This window comes from Serinus canaria, chromosome 2 (assembly GCF_022539315.1).
Source record: "Serinus canaria isolate serCan28SL12 chromosome 2, serCan2020, whole genome shotgun sequence".
NCBI classification, from domain to species: domain Eukaryota; kingdom Metazoa; phylum Chordata; class Aves; order Passeriformes; family Fringillidae; genus Serinus; species Serinus canaria.
In genome coordinates, this window is record NC_066315.1 from 45895807 (window position 1) to 45908692 (window position 12886).

Sequence of the window (12886 nt, forward strand, 5' to 3'; positions counted from 1 at the left end):
GTTCCACCCCCAGTGGCATGGGCAGGGACACTTTTCACTGGACCAGATTACTCAAAGCCCCATCCAGCTTTGAACACTCCCTGGATTTGGGCATCACTATTCTCTCTTCCACAACTTCTTTGGGCAACCCGTTCCAGTGCCTCACCACCCTCACATAGAAGAATATTTTCCTAATAACTAATCTAAAAATACTCTTTTAGTTTGTACTTGGTCTTTGAAATAAACAGTGCAGGAAATACTCCTCCTTTTTAATGCCTTTATTAAAAGTGATCAGCTCAAAATGGGCGTTAGGCAGGTCTACGGGTTCCTGCCGCCGCTCCCAGCGGAGACTCAGAAGAGGAGGATTATGCAGCTCCGTCCCCTAGGGAGCAGAGCCAGGATTCCAGTCCTCGCAAGGGCAGTGGGTATTTACTCTGGGTTCAGCTGTCTTGCCGGTCCAGGGGGTCCTGGGTCCGCCTGAGACAGATGTTTACAGCATCTCTGCCAGCTTTAGACCTCGCTCCTGCTGTGCAAACACCACCCTGACCTCTCAATTCTGCTTTGGCTCGTCTCTTTTGGGGTATTTTCCAGGATTTGGTGGGGTTCTTGTCCCAATGCAGTCTGGGTTTTGAGGAAAATTTGCATGTCCCCTGAGATGCAAATTCTCCTTCTCTCCCAGCCGTCCGGGGGTGGTGTCATCTTCTTGGCAGCAGGCAAGGGTGGTAGTGAAAAAGAAGAATTCCCCACAATGGAGAGTTAAACGATACTCAACAATACTCAACAGGTGATTACAACATTTAATTAACAAAAGAACTCTTGGCCAGCGATTAGTTCCCAGCTTAACTTTAAACTCTGCAGCTCCTTCTCTTAAAAAAACGGGTAACTTTTTACTCATAACAGTCCCCCCTCTTTTTCTTTGATCGAGCTTGAACCTAAGCTCGCATCAACTTTAATTTTTTGTATTGATTATAAATTTCTTGAGCACTCTGGTAATTATAGTTACTTAACTTTGTTACTTTCCTTAGTTTCTTCAGGTTAAATATTTTTGAGATCTTTAGGTTGGTCTGCGTGGCATGTACCACTATTCTAATGAAGCAGGGACATAAGGACAGTAAAAAGCAATCCCCCAAGTATATACACAGTGGGGAAAGTCACTTTTTCCCATAAATCCGTTTTGAAAGTCCATAGGTTATCCCACCAACTGGAATCAAGTGTAGGAGTCTGTTCTTTGTTGTTTACATATGCTAGTTTTTTTATCTCGTTTGAGATGTTTCTAATGATTGCATTCTTTATCTCTAATACTGCCTAGAGCCTGATGATTCTATTTAACATAGATATCAGGGTCTGAACTTGGCCCTTACAATTTTGGCTTCTTTTAATTTCTATTGTACTTCGCTTTTCTGTATGGTTTCTCTTAAATCTTTATATATAGGAACTCCTAAACTTGATCCAGATTCTTTGGATAATAAAGAGAAATCTGGTCTTATTATTCCAGTAGTACAACTACCAGACCAGTCTCCTGACAATTTAGTGTATGCTGTAGTACCAGAGATCAAAACCAGGGGTTTAGGGCTCTCCCAACATTTACACAGTTCTTTCGTTTTCCAAAAGGGGTTTACATCTTTTTCAGTAGACTCATAAAGTTCATATACTTCATAGTAGATACACTTGTCCCTTTCTTTTTTCTTAACAGATTTAACTGCTAAATACCATTTACAAACCACTTTTCTTTTCTACAACCACTTTTACCATGTCTTGTCTTTTTACCAGATTTACCAAGCTTGCTTCAGTAACATCACGTTCAAAGCTCAAACCAGCTTCTCCTACAGGGCACTCTCCCAGGAGATGCTGCATAAATGTGGCAGTATTATGGGCCATCCATTCTTTCTCATCCTTTTCACAAAAGACCAATTGGGAGAGGCTAACACAATTAGGGCTAAAACCTGTATGGACTCTCGACAAGGAGCTTATTTCTCCCTCCTCGAGGGGTTGGTAGCACTCACAGCACGGCTCTCCTGGGCTCCCCAGAGCACCAGCAATTAAAGCCATCATTACTACCCTTCCCAAGAGTTCGGTATGGGTCATCTTACACAGCCTGCCCCCATCCGGTCTTGCCTCTTGGGGATATCACTTAGACGAAGTTTTTAAGCCCTTTAAGAGTCCTTTTTTTTTTACCTGCTTCTCTGGTTACCTCTCTTGGTCTGTCCTTAGTAATTTTTGTTTCTCCTAGGGAGGGTACTCTGTAGAAGATTAACTTGGAGTATTTGATTTTAAGTTGGGGAGATTACCCAGAATTTTTACCAGAATTACTTATTAACAGTTTTTTTAACGTTTTACAAACCTCATTTAAACACAAAACTGTCTTACAACACTTTTAGATATGTTATGATTCTGATACCAAACTCTTTCTATACAGTTCAGTCTTTTTGACTCTTCCTTCTGAGAGTCAATTATAAGTCATTTGGTCCTTTTATAACAGTATACTCAGGTGAATCAACTCGTGATGTAGTTGTATCTTGTGCAGTGCCTGGAGATGGGAGTGGTGTGGAATCTGATCCCGTTCCGGGGGTGAGAGTGGCCCTTTTATCCTCGTAATGTGAGTCCAACCTTTTTCTCTGGTCCACACAGCTGAATTAGTGATGAGGAGTACCTGGAAGGGGTCTTCAAATTTAGGCATTAATGGTCCACCATTCCATGACTTTATCAGAACCCAATCTCCTGGGTTGATGTTATGAACCTTTGCATCAAAAGGGGAAGTTTGGGGGAGGTATCCTCTTTTTCTAAGTCCTTCCAATGATTTCTAAATACTTTCTGGTAGCCTCTTCTTCCAGATAATCTCCTGTGCTATAGGGTGTTAGCAAGAATGGCAGTCCAGACATCATTTCATAGGGTGAAATCCCTATGTCAGACCGAGGTCTTGTTCTGATGCACAAAAGCGCTAGGGGCAAACACTTCAGCCACTTAATTTTTGTCTCTTCTATCAATTTAGTTAGTACATTTTTGAATGTTTTGTTTATCCGCTCCACCCTCCCCAGAACTCTGGGGGTGCCACAGAGTATGTAATCTCCATTCTATTCCTAAGGCTCTGATTATATTTTGCAATGTTTGGGCTACAAAGTGTGAACCTTGGTCTGAGTCTATGGTGTTCACTATTCCATATCTGGGGATAATGTTTTCCAAAATTACACTGGCCACAAATTGGGCTGTTTCCCTTATAGTTGGGAAAGCTTCCACCCAATGGATGAGATGATCTACTATAACCAGTAAATATTTGTACCCCTGCACTGGGGGCATCTCAGTGAAATCTATCTGTATGCTTTGGAAAGGTCTTAGAGCTAATTCCCTCCCTCCAGGGACTACCTGTCTCATGACTTTCTGGTTCACTTTTTGACAAATGAAACAGCCTTTTGTAATTGCTTTTGCTAGGCTATATACACCTATGCACAGGTTATTTCTTAAGAAATGATCACATAGCCCCTGAACTCCCCAGTGGGTTAGTTTATGTAGTTCTGTTAGCACTGTCCGAGCCAGTGCTTTTTCAAAAACACCCGTCTATCTGAAGTTAACCACTCCCCTTGTTGCCCCTGGTGTAACTTTAAATCCTTTATAACCTCTAACTCTTTTTCACTAAATATGGGTTCTTCTCTTCTTTCTCTCTCTTTGGGTGTGGTTTCTGCTTTAAGAACTTTCACTGGATCTCCTGGTTCTAAAGCTGCTTCCTTTGCTATCTGATCAGCCAATCGGTTTCCCCTAACTTCCAGACTGTTTCCTCTTTGGTGCCCTTTCATGTGGACCACCGCTATTTCTATTGGTTTCTGTAGAGATTCTAATACAGACCTGACCAGGTTCTCATGGGCTAAGCTTTTTCCTTTTGAGCTTAGATATCCACGCTCCTCCCATTTTCCCTTCAGCTTTCTTAACTGCCAGTATAGGGGTATTGTGTGGTGACATACAGGGTTCTAAAATTCCCTCTTGCAACAGTTGTTCAATAACTATGGCAAGCCCCTTCTTTGCTTCTAGGGAAATTGGATACTGTTTAACCCATATGGGTGAAGTATCATATTACATTTTTATTGTTAATGGTTGAATGTCCAACAGGCCCCACATTCCCCTTTCAGCCCATACCTCGGGATTTATCTCTGCAACATCCCCTTGGGATAACTTCATTATTTGCACCACCATCCTCCCTTCTCTTGAGACAATCCCAACCCCCAGATGAACCTGCAGATCTCTTTCTAACAAACTTTTTTCTAACTTAGGCAGATAAATAAAATTAGCTTCATACTGTCTTGAGTTTCCCATTATTTTTACATCTTGAATCACTGATGCTCTAAATGGTTTCCCTTCAGCCTCTAACACTTCACAAAATTTTTTCCCAATTGCTATACCTTCTGGTACTTTGTTGAGACAGGACTTACCTGCTCCTGTATCAACCAAAAATTCAAATTCCTCATTTAGGGGTCCCACTTCAAAGTTTACCAAGGGCTCATCTAGATGTTGCATCAGGTCCCCTTAAGTATAGAGCCCTTGACACCCCTAATCGTCACCCCTAAGAATCCTCCCTAAATTGTTTTGTTCCCTGGCTATTACCTCATCAATACTGAGCTTCCTACATAACTTCCTAATGTGTCCAGTTTCCCCACAGTAATAGCAATGCCTTTCACTCAAAGGGACTTGAGGTCTCTCCATTCCTCTAGTCCCTGACTGAACTGGCCTATTTTTGCCTTCTCCTGGTAGTGGACCTGGCCGCTCTTTTGTTACCTTGTATCGTGGGATAGTATTGCTTGCCCCTACACTTTCTCTAGCTACTGCAACCATGATCCTAGCCTTGGCCTTTGCTCTTTTTTCCTCCCTCCTTAAATACACCTTTAATGCTTCTCTCAGTAACACATTAATGTCCTTCTCTTGCCAATCTTCAATCTTTTCCAGTTTTCTCCGTATATCAGGCCAAGATTTGGTAACAAATTGGACCTTTAGTAACACCTGGCCTTCCGTGGTGTCTGGGTCTATTTTGGAATACAGCTGGAAATTCCGCTTTAGGCGATTAAGCCAAGTAGCAGGAGTTTCATCCTTCTCTTGTGCACCCTCAAATGCCAATTTCGTATTAGTTCCTTTGGGAACTGACTCTTTGATCCCCCGAATTATCAAAGACCTATATTCCATCATGGCCTTCCTCCCCTCCTCCTCATTAGAGTTCCAGTTGGGATCCGTTAGTGGCAATTTCTGTTCACCTGATGGCACCTGGGGTCCTGGACGGTTATCTTTCTCCCAAATTCTTATGCCAGCAGCCCTATTCATCTGGACCTCTTGTGGGGAGGATAATATATTCAGAATGGAATTCACCTTCCCCCAAGTGTAGATATTTGGACCTAAGAATTGATCCACTTGGTTAGCTATGCCTACTGGGTCCTCAACTAAATGCCCTAACTCCTTCTTGAATCCTCTCACCTCAGAAGCGGTCAGAGGAGCGTTCATAAAGCCAACACCTCCTGCTACCCCTCCCATAGGAACTTCTCTGAGAGGAATAAGTCTCTCTACTTTGGAGGTCTTAGATGGGGTATTGCAGTATGGCCCATCTTCAGACACCAAACTACCAATTTGAGAGCTATCAGGATTCCCCTGAACTCTTTGCAGGTCACCAGGTGTATTTGGTGATGACGGTTTACCAGGCAAGGAGGCATTTGTGTCCCAGCTAGGAGGAGGTAAAGGGACAGCAATAGGAGGGGGAGAAGAGTCTGCGTGCATATTAAGTGGAGCTTGAGAAGGGGTAGAGAATGTAGCCTGTGGAGTAGGCACTTGTGGTGGTGCAGAAGGAATTGGAGGAGCTGAAGGGGGTGGTGAGGGAGTGGTTACTAGGGGAGATACTGGGTCTGCCGTAGGGGAAGCCAAAGGGGTAGAAGGAATTACAGGAGGTGGTAATGAGATAGCAGCTGGGGGAAAAGCTGGATCTGCCCTTTGAGGTGCCCGAGGAAGAGGATTGTAAGGTAAAGGGGCACCGGGAGGCAAATAATCCAGGCGATCCCATCTTTTACTAATTCCAGCATCCCCTCCTAAATTCCCCTCTTTCTTCCTCTGCACTTTACAAATTCTCACACCTTCATCCCGATAGCACTCTTTAACCAACAAGCTACATACAATAATTGCTCGGGATCAGTATCGTCCCGGGCTGTCAGATATTGACTCAGCAGCTGACACATCCACTTGTCCTTTGTCCCACACCAAGGCCATCCTCCTTGCACTTCTAATTCTGGCCAGACTTCTACACAGTAATGGATCATCCTAACCTTATCTAATCCCTCCGTGGCTGCTATAGAATCCCATCTCTCTAACAATTCTCCTAAGGGACTATGGGGAGGTATATTCCTCAGCCTCTCGCCCGTTTTCTTGCTGTTACATCCTCCCATTTTTCAGGTCTCAACAGAAAAACTCCCAAATGTGCCTCTACTGACAGGTAATCTCAATAAAAATTGCCTGAAGCTCAGGACTTTATATTTATACAACTGCCTGATCTCTTGACTGCCTAACCTTAACAATGTCAGGTCTTATGTCTATCAGGACTTTAAACACAAAACCCCGGCCTAGGAGCCCGATTCATGCCTGATCTCCTTTGTCAGAAAAAAACTGCCTGATTTCTTGACTGCCCAACTTTCTTAGCATCAAGTCTTATGTCTATCAGGACTTGAACCCACAGAACCCTGGTGTAAGAGCCCGAGCCGTGCCTGACTTCCTCCAAGCCGTGCCTGACTTCCTCTGTCAGGAAAAACAACTGCCTGATTTCTCTATGTATCAGGACTTAAAACAAACCCTGGCCCCACTCCCGCCGCTGGATATTTCTCACCAATCCTGCACTCCTTGGTGTCACTGGTCCCGAGCTGATCTCCTCTGGTCCTGATAGCCAGCTGTCCCGAAGGTCCTGGGGTGCCCCGTCCTGGTATCCTCTTCAGGCGTGGCTCTCTCGGATGAGTCCCCCAGCTGAAATAAACATGGCAGGAGATATTCCTCCGTTTCAATGTCTTTATTAAAAGTGATCAGCTCAAAATGGGCGTTAGGCAGGTCCACAGGTCCCTGCCGCCCTCCCAGCAGTGACTCAGAAGAGGTAGATTTGCAGCTCTGTCCCCTAGGGGCAGAGCCTGGATTCCCGTCCTCACAAGGATAGTGGGGATATACCCCGGGTTCAATACAGCTTGTTGGTCCAGGGGGTCCTGGGTCTGACTGACTTAATTTTTAGTCGGGGCGAGGAGTGACCGACGTTTACAGCATCTCTGCCAGCTTTAGACCTCGCTCCTGCTGTGCAAACACCACCCTGACCTCTCAATTCTGCTTTGGCTCGTCTCTTTTGGGGTATTTTCCAGGATTTGGTGGGGTTCTTGTCCCAATGCAGTCTGGGTTTTGAGGTAAATTTGCATGTCCCCTGAGATGCAAATTCTCCTTCTCTCCCAGCCGTCCGGGGGTGGTGTCATCTTCTTGGCAGCAGGCAAGGGTGGTAGTGAAAAAGAAGAATTCCCCACAATGGAGAGTTAAACGATACTCAACAATACTCAACAGGTGATTACAACATTTAATTAACAAAAGAACTCTTGGCCAGCATTAGTTCCCAGCTTCACTTTAAACTCTGAAGCTCCTTCTCTTAAAAAAATGGGTAACTCTTTTTTTACTCACAACATTCTTCCTTGTTCTGTCACTACAAGAACTTGAAGGCTCTCTTCATGTACTGGAAGGTCATAATTAGGCAGCCCAAAACCTTCTCCAGGCTGAGTAACCCAAATTCTCTCAGTCTATCCTCATAGGAGAGGTGCCCCTATCCCTCTGATCATCTTGGTGGTCCTCCTCTGAAATCACTCTAACAGGTCCATGTCCTTCCTGTGCTGGAGTCGGCAGAGCTGGATCTAGTACTCCAGAAGAGGTAACTGTAAGCAGAGTCTTTCACCTGGGTCACCCAAAAAGTTTATAAAATGCAGAAACATAACCTGGCATCCATCAGCCGAGTATATGGAAAAAGTCTAACCCATTGAGGTGGCCCAGCTGTATTGAACCCTGATTGCACCTAAGGAGAGGACAAAAGTATAGTTGACAGAGCTTGGGATTTTCCAGTGTAAGTAAAAGGAGTAAAAGTAAGTAAACACTCAAATTATTGATTTTGTCCATTAATTGTCCTCAAGGCCTGCAGAAGGAGACCAGTTCTGTCACAGCAGAGATGCAGTATTAGTGAGCCAGAGGAAATGTTGATCATTGAATCTGTCCCATTACAAACAGGAAGAAGGGATGTAATGGCCGTCTCCCACGACACCAGTGGACACTTCAAAAGCCAGTATCACCTTCCATATCTGGACAAGTGGTGAAAGCAGAGCACTGGAATGACACAGCTAAATGAAGAACAGACCAGGAAGCAGCAAGCTGGGAAAAGGCTGTTTGGAACACATACAAGCAGGAGGGCTGCTCCATCCAGGCACTTTCTGAAACAGAGTAGCCCCAAGGGAAAACTGCCCTTCTTCCATAGTTTGAGAGGGAAAAATGGGATCCATGGCATTTTCCATTCCTCAACATTGTCTTTACTGACTACAGCCTGCACATTAACTAATGGCCCTAAAAGCAGCAGTGACTAATTTAGGATTAATGGGCCATTTTGAGTAGGCAGCTGTATTGGTGGCAAATCTAACCTGATTTTTATTTACTTTACACACAATCAGGAACAAGTGACAAAATTCCATCAAAATTTTTTGGATCAACTTTTGAGACAGATAAGGCTTGACTCCTTCCAAATCTCTTTCAGTAAACACAAGGCTAAGGTGGAATCTACATTCAAGACAGGAGACTCAGGACATGTTTACAGGAGGCCCTGAAGCATGCCCTCAGGGAAGGGCATCCAGGTCTGTCCTCATAACTGAAAACAACATCCATGTGGCCATCAAGGGAGTACAGAAAGACAGACCATATGCACAGAGGCTATTCCTGAGCATAAGCAGCTCTACAGTAGTTGAAACTGGCCTAAATGACCTGGCAGGAGCTGTGCTATGCCTTGTGAGCTTGCACCTCTCTGTCCTCTGCTCCACCACACAGTACACACTAGCAGCATCACTTCTTCAGGTTCCTCAGCAAGCTGTGCAGAAAAAGGTGTTACCAACACACTGCCACCAGTCACGTTGACTGGCAACTTTTATGGGGATTTTATATAGCCCATCTAAGAGATGGTGTTGGCATTTGGTTGGGCCAAAACATGTTCAACCATGGGTTTCTCTCATTCCTCTTCTTCAGCAGTTCCTCGCTACAGAGCTTAGAATGACTGTGCATGAATGAAAGGATTGAATTTTCAAGAAGGCTTGAGCTGCATTAACAGCCTCAGCGTCTGCTGATCTGGATTCATCTGCCTGCTCTGTACTGCAAAGATCCCTGCACCTGGAAGTGCTTACCTTGGCTGCTTCTGCACACTCTTAGCAAAGAGACCCCAGTGAAATGAAGCACAAAAGAACAGAATTGCATGTTTTCAAGTACCAGCCACAAAGAGAGCAACCCCGGAATGGCCAAGGTGTAACAAGAGAACAGCACAAAACACTGAACAGAGGAACCTCCCTTTCACTGATACCTTTGCCCCTACGCTTCTGCCAAAGCAGAGACCAAGAGCAAATGAGATGCTGGGAAAAGACAAAACTAATAACAGTTGCCAAAAAGCTGTCACACAGGATCAGGCTAAAAAGCATTTTGTTTCCTTTTCTGGCTGTGGCAATAACCAGAAGTAAGAAAAGGAACAGAACAAGATACATGTGTATCCTGGGAAGATACATGTGTATCCTGGGCAGTTTGAGCTTTCACTACCATTTACTCTCCCCACTGAAGGGACCAGCAACTTTCTGAGCTGCCAGCCAAACCCAAACTGCAGTGGTTGATCATCATTCTGGAACCTGTCTGCTTTCAATTTCTCTAGCCCACCTGCATAGATATTTGTTGTCTGTCTTGACAACCACTGTGGGAATGTACCATATGCTCATTATCTCTTTTTGTTTAAGCCTTCAATCCGTTTCTGTCAGTGTTGTCTGGCTTTAGCTGTCTCCTGCACTTAGTGCTATGTCAGTCTTCAAGAGGTGAAAAGGAGATAACAGACTGTCCATGTCACACCTGCAGTGTGCATTAGGTTGTATAAGGGTTTTTGTGCTTGCTGTTGCTAACCTCCGGAGCTTCCACAAAGGACTCCAGGGTAGAAATGAGGTTCTGAGGAAAACAGCACAGAATTACAAACAAAACTATCACTTTTCATGGCTAATATTTGGAGGGGGATAATTTGGATCGGGGGCCCCCAAGAGCAGTGTCTACTTCACAAATAATTAACAGCTGCACCTGGGGTCTCAAGCTTCCCTCTGCTCCCCTCACAACCCACTGGAACAGATCTCTGCTTTACTACTCACAACCAGTATTTTCTAAGGAAACAATTCTGACCAAACAAATTGTTTCTAAGGAAACAAATCTTCTTCAAACATGTCTCATCCAACCTGAAGAAGAAGGAGCTAGAGGTCTGCAAGCCTCTCCAGCCAAAGTGAGAGGGGACCCTGGGGCAGTGAAAATGTCAACAGCGGTAAGGACAAGAGACTATCTTGTCCTGTGTGGGAAGAACAGTCAGGGTTTGAGAGCCATGTTTCTGCCATTCAAATCTAAGCCTCTTTAAAAGTGCAGGAGAAGACACATTGCATTTGTGTCTGCAAACCTCCCTAACAATCCTAGCTCCCCTCTTTTGCTTGCATGCTTGAGAGTCCTTTCAGTCTCATGAGAATAACACCATCATTCCCATAGTATCAAATACAGTATTTTCCATGGGGAAGTCTGTTTGGAACACTGCCTCCTACATCATGCTGCCCTAATGCAACTAAATGTACAATTCAAATTACATTTGGTCTTGTTGACGGCAAAAAAAAAAAAAAAAAAAGAGATTATTTTAACTTTCTAGGGGAATTACTGCATTCTTTTTGGATAAGAGCTTCAAAGAAAACATACTGCCAACATGAAGTGTGCTTGCCATCCAGAAGAAATTAGATATAAACCTCAGATCCATGCCAGGATTTCATCTATGCTTTTCTTCAATATAAAGCAAAGGACTTTTATTTTTTATACACATGCTTGTCTCCACAAATTCAGAGCTTTGTTGTTTAGGAAGCCGGGCTATACCTAACAAATAGAGGGGAGCCATCAGTTGCCATGGGCACTGCTTAGCTCTGGTGTTACTTGCACACACAAGCTATTGTACTGCCCAGGGAAAGGTTATCCATCTCTAGAAATCTCACTGCACATAAGCTGAGAACTCTGCCTTATTGCTATGGCTGGAAGAATGACTAAAAAATTACTATTACTATGGTAATGATATTATAGCTGGTGATTCTTTAGCAAAGTCTCTGAGTAATAGAAGAACTGTAGGGCTGAGTTTTCATTGCTACTTGTTAGCTGTGCATGAAGAAAATTCCCTCAGGAAAATTCTGAGACTTTTCTGAGAGCTGTTTCATAGCAGCTCTCACTTGCATTTCTTTCTCATAAATGCACACAGTGTGAACTGTGAAAACAACATATATTATGTCAACTAGTTTGTTTTCCTAGACTAGACTGACACTGTAAGTTCAACATTTTATTGCTTTATTAGGACAGAGAATTTCAAGCAGAAAAAAATAAAATAATCTATTCAGAGAAGCCATAAGCTACCATTATCCAGTAGTATCACTGAGATGCCTCTATAATGCATAATCCATAACACTAAGAGTGATGCCAGACTGCACTTTCCTGAATGAAATGAGAATGAACCATAAACACTCACATGAATCTTTGGGGGAATATCTCATTACTGCAGGAGATAATGGCCAATATTGCATGCAATTTTCTAGTTTTAAATGATAGTAAACTGTCAGTAAGAGACTAATACTAATAAGAAACCATTCCTTTGCCAGAAGGATTGCTCCTTGTAGTTTATCCTGTTTTCCCTATAACACTTCTGTTGAAGCTGAAAAACATGTATGTGATTACATGCTGCATTGTTATAATTTGAGCCCCTGGGTACTGTGTTAGTGATGAGATTTTCTTTAAGCACTACTCTTTTATAGTTCTTTCAAAAAGATTATCTTCCTCCAATTTCCCCAGAGAATTTTAATTATTAAGAGTACAGCCTCTACCAAATGTTGTTGATTCAAGCAGTCAGAATTGAATCACAACAAAGGTGTTAAAGAGGTGGCATGGTGTATCTTACTGCACTGTGCAGTAAGATACAGTTTTTTTGGTTTTTTTTCTCTCACACTAAATTTGCCCGTGGTCTTAGACAAATCTTTGAACTGCCTTCTTTCTCGGGTATGCTAAGACATGTTTATAGAACCTCAGAATGATCACCAAGGTTGAAAGAGACATTCAGGATCATCCAGTCCATGTGTCCATCCAGCACTGCCACTGGAACACCTAACCCACATCAGCCAGAGCCAGAGGCCTCATAAACACCCCAGGGATGGTGACCCCACCATCTCCCTGGGCAGCCTGTTTCAACGCCTGACCACACTAACACTGATTGTTTTTTCTAATATGTAATCTGAATCTCCCCTCTCTGATCTTAAAGCCATTCTCTCTCACCCTCTCACTGCAGGCCCGGTAGAAGAGAGCGGCCCCCACGTGGCCACAGCCTCCCTTCAGGTGCTCCTAGAGAGCGATGAGGTGCCCCCAGAGCCTCCTCTTCTTGGAGGTTTAGCCCCTTGAGGGAAGAAGCTTTACCATGATTTTTTCCTCAGTTTTAACCTTCAGCAACCAGCCCGACTAAATTGCAGTGAGACGAGCCCCAACCTTCTTTCTGGGCTGCCACTACAAATCTTTCCCACCCCGACTAAGCCTGAGCTCCGCGACCCGCGCCGGGAGGGGAGGGGCGGGCGGAGGGCGGCGCTGAGGGCCGTGCCCGCCC